This window comes from Pinus tabuliformis, chromosome 5_1, assembly GCF_031772625.1.
Source record: "Pinus tabuliformis cultivar Carrire ecotype Pingquan chromosome 5_1, CPIR1, whole genome shotgun sequence".
In the NCBI taxonomy this organism is placed as follows: Eukaryota; Viridiplantae; Streptophyta; class Pinopsida; order Pinales; family Pinaceae; genus Pinus; species Pinus tabuliformis.
The window spans coordinates 562,132,535-562,139,495 of NC_142305.1; the positions used below are offsets into that span (position 1 = coordinate 562,132,535).

The window sequence follows — 6,961 nt, forward strand, 5'->3', positions numbered from 1 at the left end:
TCTTACCGTGCCCCTGTATGATCTGAGTCGATGGTATCAATGGTATTGCTTTGGCAATATAGCCTTTAAATCAATTATTGTTTAATAAATTATCTTAAATTAACGAAGTAAATGGGAAAACATATAGTTCAACCTTCAAGTACACGTATAAAAGCGTAAGAATACGTGGGGCAAAAATGATTATATGCTCACAAAATTGAGTTTGCAATATTTTTTGAATTAGGAATTAAGGTGGTGCATGGTGTCAAAGGAGAAAAGCGAAGAATGACGGCAACAAGTAATTACTCTCTCTCATTTTAGGATCACGGTTTGGAGAGATATTGGCGTGCAAAACGTCCATCACCACCACGAGGGTAGAATCCTCCAGGGGATGATTCGTTACCCGATGCGTAGACTATCCTCAAAATCTGGGCAGGAGTGCGTGCATATGCAACAAAGTATTTATCGCCTGCAAGAATGTATCCTGGAATCAATCCCTGGTCAGCAATTCCTATGTCTCCCAGAGTATTCCTTAGATTGGAGAGCCGCGATGTGAAATCTGAGACTTTGTATGGATATGGCACCACCCGGTCATCCTTTTGTTTAAACAATAAAGCACGGATAACCGCGTCCTGTCCCGATTCCACTCCAAGAAGCCCTGCTACCAACTGTATATTCATAGAATATACAACAAAACAAATACAACACTATACGAGCTCTGGTGCAACCTGCAGCGCCACCCCGGGCCGCCCCGCCCCGCCCGACCGGCGCGGGTCGATTCCGGGAATCGACCCGCCGCCGGTCGGGCGGGGCGGGGTGGCCCGGGGGTGGTGCAAGTAGTGTATGATACATCCAAGCAATTGCGAACACACACTGTACATCACAATCCAATCAAACATTAGTAATTTCATAGCAAATATCATTGTTACGGACGGCTAGGGAAATTCTATCCATTCTACTTTGAAGTGTCACCTTGTAGTAGCCTGCGATGCTGAGCGGTCTCTCCAATTCCTTGTGCACTAGTGCACAGCAGCATTGAAAGAAGAATGACACCTAAAGTGACCATACAATATGTTCCACGTCATCAGATTATTACCTCAGATTTGAGCGCACGCAAGTGGGTGTTAAATGTGTCACCCAGTAAATTGAATCGACCTCTTCTATGTAATACGAACCAAAATTTAAATGAAAAGTTACTCGAGAGATATGTACCTGCGGAGAGGCACATAACCAGATAATTTCCTGTGGACGCCATGATATGATATGATAAAGATGATCCCACCCAGAATTAATAGTTAAGACGTGTACTTGTGATTGTTGATCTTCTGTTTATTGTTTGAGACGAGAGAGCGATACTTATAATTGAATACGATTTAGTGATTCCCATTTATATAGAGAGATTGGCGTAGTGTCTTTGACTAATTTGAGAATCAGATAAGAAGAGGCGACTAAGCTTGGCTGTAAATGTTGAACAGAGAAAGCATAGAATATACAACAAAACAAATACAACACTATACGAGCTCTGGTGCAACCTGCAGTGCCACCCCCGGGCCGCCCCGCCCCACCCGACCGTGGGCGGGTCGATTCCGGGAATCGACCCGCCGCCGGTCGGGCGGGGCGGGGCGGCCCGAGGGTGGCGCAGTGGCACCCCCGGGCCGCCCCGCCCCGCCCAACCGGCGGCGGGTCGATTCCGGGAATCGACCCGCCGCCGGTCGGGCGGGGCGGGGTGGCCCGGGGGTGCTGCTGCAGGTTGCACCAGAGCTCGTATAGTGTTGTATTTATTTTGTTGTATATTCTATGCTTTCTCTGTTCAACATTTACAGCCAAGCTTAGTCGCCTCTTCTTATCTGATTCTCAAATTAGTCAAAGACACTACGCCAATCTCTCTATATAAATGGGAATCACTAAATCGTATTCAATTATAAGTATCGCTCTCTCGTCTCAAACAATAAACAGAAGATCATCGATCACAAGTACGCGTCTTAACTATTAATTCCGGGTGGGATCATCTTTATCATATCATATCATGGCGTCCACACGAAATTTTCTGGTTATGTGCCTCTCCGCAGGTACATATCTCTCGAGTAACTTTTCATTTAAATTTTGGTTCGTATTACATAGAAGAGGTCGATTCAATTTACTGGGTGACACATTTAACACCCACTTGGGTGCGCTCAAATCTGAGGTAATAATCTGATGACGTGGAACATATTGTATGGGCACTTTAGGTGTCATTCTTCTATCGATGCTGCTATGCACTAGTGCACAAGGAATTGGAGAGACTGCTCAGCATCGCAGGCTGCTACAAGGTGACACTTCAAAGTAGAATCGATAGAATTTCCCTAGCCGTCCGTAACAATGATATTTGCTATGAAATTACTAATGTTTGATTGGATTGTGATGTACAGTGTGTGTTCGTAATTGCTTGGATGTATCATACACTACTTGCACCACCCCCGGGCCGCCCCGCCCCACCCAACCGGTGGCGGGTCGATTCCCGGAATCGACCTACCGCCGGTCGGGCGGGGCGGGGCGGCCCGGGGGTGGCGCTGCAAGTTGCACTAGAGCTCGTATAGTGTTGTATTTGTTTTGTTGTATATTCTATGAATATACAGTTGGTAGCAGGGCTTCTTGGAGTGGAATCGGGACAGGACGCGGTTATCCGTGCTTTATTGTTTAAACAAAAGGATGACCGGGTGGTGCCATATCCATACAAAGTCTCAGATTTCACATCGCGGCTCTCCAATCTAAGGAATACTCTGGGAGACACAGGAATTGCTGACCAGGGATTGATTCCAGGATACATTCTTGCAGGCGATAAATACTTTGTTGCATATGCACGCACTCCTGCCCAGATTTTGAGGATAGTCTACGCATCGGGTAACAAATCATCCCTTGGAGGATTCTACCCTCGTGGTGGTGATGGACGTTTTGCATGCCAATATCTCTCCAAACCGTGATTCTAAAATGAGAGAGAGTAATTACTTGTGGCCGTCATTCTTCGCTTTTCTCCTTTGACACCATGCACCACCTTAATTCCTGATTGAAAAAATATTGCAAACTCAATTTTGTGAGCATATAATCATTTTTTCCCCATGTATTCTTACGCTTTTATACGTGTACTTGAAGGTTGAACTATATGTTTTCCCATTTACTTCGTTAATTTAAGATAATTTATTAAACAATAATTTATTTAAAGGCTATATTGCCAAAGCAATACCATTGATACCATCGACTCAGATCATACAGGGGCACGGTAAGAGGTAACTGCTATATCTAATAAAATCCAAGCTTGTCGATATATCAAAATTACTTGTATGATTGTATCTAATCTAGATTCTAATCTAAAGTTGTTCTAGTGTATTTAATAAGTATTATACCTGTTTTGTGATTTAGAGTTTTAAGGGATAGCTCAAGCTATTCATTTAAAGTTTGTTATTAATGGGATAAATCATAGGTTCAGATCTGATTACGCCTCTCTAAATTATCAACCAATCGTTTATGTAATACCTTTCCATTAAACCACCTTCTATCTATGTGATATGTATAGTGCCTATCACGTCATATGTAATCGTTTTTAATGTTTGCTTTCACGTCATATGTCTTGTTCCCAATGTAAATATGAGAGGTTTTTAATGTTTGCTTTCACGTCATATGTCTTGTTCCCAATGTAAATACCTCATATGCTCAGGGCCATTTGCCGAATGTCTTCCGTTCCATTGTCTCATTATCTAAAATTCCGTGACGTGGAACTTCAAATAAATAAAGGCTTATAAGCTTCAATTTGTGTCCATGTTTCCTTGTTCATTTCAAATGGATGGATTGATTGAGTGAGCGTGGTTTTTTTCACAATAGGGTTTTCAGAATGTTAAATAAAGGGATTACTCAAAAGGATTACTACTCTTATTTATTTTTTGCACAATAGGGTTATTCAAAATTATTATTATTCTTATTTATTTTTATATTTACTTCTTAAAATTGAGAATAAGTAACTTATTAGTGTAACCTAGTTTAAGTAAAGGACCAAAGTATGTACTACCTAATAGGTTATATTCAATAGTCCACAAATGAGATATACTAATAACTTAGTCCATGTGTATCAAAGAATACCATAAAGTTTTAGTTAGGAGGCATTCACCATTCTAACCTTATCACAATGACCCAATTTTTCAATATAATATGATATAATTTTTAAATACTTCCAATAAATTAAATTTGAAGATGAAAAAATAACATTGAGATGCTTAATAAAGTATTTGTGCTTCAATAGGTGCATATGTTTCTTTTTATATAAATATAACTCCCTCCAAATTACCATACAAAATCTCAACTAATGTGCCAAGTAATAATTAATTTTAGAAACACTTTGATTGGTTGTGAACAATGTGCACATATTGTCATCTCTTCATATTTTCATTATAATCTGAAGTATTCTATGTGGATCCATCTCAACAACAAATGTGGTTTCAAATGTATGTAATCATTGAATTTTTCTATTAGGTACATATAAGCAAATAATTTAGCATTAAATATTAATTTTCAAGTATTTTCTTGTAGAAAAGAATCCAAAATGGAATTCATTCAACAAATAAATAAGGAAGAAAAAGAAAGATATCAAAGTTAGTGAGTAATTCTTAATATTTCCTTATAACAACTAAAGATTTGATTTTTATATATTTTAAATTTGTTTACAACAACCATCTTTGAATGTCTTCAAATAGGTGCTAAGATACAATAATTGATTGACATTGGGTTAAATATGGGTTGTGAGTATATGTTGTAATGTCTAGAACTAATTGTGGAATTCGTAACTATCTTTGTTGTTTTACTTCTTTGGGTTTATAATTAATAGAACAAAACAATATTTTATATTAAATCTATGATTTATTATGGCTTATGAAACTTGCAGTAAAGAAAGTATGGAAATTCGCCAATAGGGGAGTTGTTGAAAGAAGGCATGAGATTTGATTTTGAAAGAATGCATATAGTTCAAGACTTAATTCTTTCTATGGTAAATTGATTTTTAATTGTTTGTTTCTATTTATAAACAAAAAAATGAATTTTATTCTCAAACCAAGAAAAGCATAGTGGAATCGAATAAAGGTTTGTCTATCTGGTATGTGGTTTTGAGAAGTTTCTTTATGCAAATAAAATTTAGACTCTAGAAATTCGTCGATAACATGGATGGGGGGGTGTAGGGGGTTGGGGGAGGGGGTAAGGTGGGGGGGGGGGGGGGGGGTAGGGGGTAGTGGGTAAGGTGGTTGGGGGGGGGGGGGGGTAGGGGGTGGGGGGGTGTAGGGGGTAAGGTAGGGAGGTGGTAAGGGGTAGGGGATGGGGGGTAGGGGGTAAGGTGGGGAGGGGGGGTAGGGGGTAAGGTGGTAAGGGGTAAAGGATGGGGGGTAGGGGGTAGGGTTGGGGTAGGGGGTAGGGGGTGGGCGGGGGTGAGGGGTAGGGGGTTGGGGGGGGCGGGGTAAGGGTCGGGCGTGGGTAGGGTGTAAGGGGGGGGGGATGGGGGGGATAAGGGTGGGGGGTAGGGGGTAGGGGTGGGTGGGGGCGGGGAAGGGTACAGTTGGGTGGGGGGGTGGGCGCAGTGGCGAGGGGCGGCCGCGGCTAGGGGTTGGGGGTTGTAGGGGGTTTGGGGGGGAGGGGCAAGGGGGGATGGGGCGCGGGAGTGTGGGGGGACAGTAGGGGGTGGGGTGAGGGAAGGGGAGGGGGGACGGGGAGGGGGGGAAGCTTAGGAAGCTTCGTTCAAACAGAAAATTCAGCTGAAAACAAACATCTAGCGTGGCATGCAAAGGATGGACCACGAAGAAATACAGAGTTGGCGAGCGAAACAAAGAGAAAACACAGATTTCATGGATGCAGGGAGTACAATAACTTGGTAATCATATCGAGGGATTTGTCATCATCATCATTTTCGGAGATTGGATTAGGCGTGTTACTTTAATTATTAATGTGTAGTGAATCCAGACAAGAGATCTCTCGTGAGAGGAATAAGTTAATGGGGTCGGGGCTTCAATGTAGTCGTTAGGGGGTTGTGGGGGGCGCATGGGTAGGGGCTCGCCCATACTTGCCTACTTGTGCACTTAGCCTCATTATCCCTCACCTGACCTCCCGCTCGCCCATTGACCCGCCTGTCCGTTAGAGGTGGCTGGGCAATTCTGATTATACAAATAAAAAATTTATGGTATATTTTTGTTGTTAATTTAAGTTAATATGTTTTTTTTATTTACTAATTTATGTGTTTTTTTTTAGGAAAATGGTATCAAGGAAAATTTCTGTGAATCTTTCTGGACCAAAGAGTCTTAAAGGTGTATCTTCAAAAAACATTGGTGAACGAACTCCACCTGAGCTCATGCCTACAAATATTTCAAGTGCTTTAAGTGATAAGAAGCTAATCTCAGATTGGAAAAGTTCAAAAGAGGTGAAATTTCCATCAAGAGACTGGTATGTGAAAGAAAGAGAGAGCACAACTGTGATTTTCGCATTGATTTTTAAGTTAATTATTATTTTTTGAAAAAAAAGTTGTTATTATTATTTTTTTGACATGAAATTCATAAAAAAAACTATTATTTGACCATTTTTAGTTAATATTTTTGTAAAAAAATTGTGATTTTGACATGTTATGTTGGGTCCCTATAATACTAGTGATTACCCCATTACTATTGTAGTTATACCTTCTATTTATATTGTTGTGCCCCTATTACCCCCATATTGTTTTTTCTGTGCCCCATAGAATCCCTCTATTGTTATTTTTGTGGCTTTATATTATTATTGTTAGGTCGGCTGGATTATATTGTGACTCCTTAGACTCCTATATATAGAAAGGAGGTTTTGTCATTTGTATCATCCAAGAATTGTTCATTTATGTAATGTAAAGGAGGTTTCCCCCTCGAAGAGGCTGAATTCTAAGGCGTGGATCTCTCTTTTATATCTTTTTGTGAGCTGGTTTCATAACATTTGGTATGAGAGCTTTGGATTC

General features: G+C 40.9%; 2 pseudogenes; one reads left to right on the plus strand and one right to left on the minus strand.

Moving 5' to 3' along the window:
- Positions 1-302: 302 nt before the first annotated feature.
- Positions 303-1,234, minus strand: LOC149166056 (ferritin-like catalase Nec2 pseudogene; annotated as a pseudogene).
- A 1,348-nt stretch (positions 1,235-2,582) lies between these two features.
- LOC149166057 (ferritin-like catalase Nec2 pseudogene) lies at positions 2,583-2,939 on the plus strand (annotated as a pseudogene).
- Positions 2,940-6,961: the final 4,022 nt, after the last annotated feature.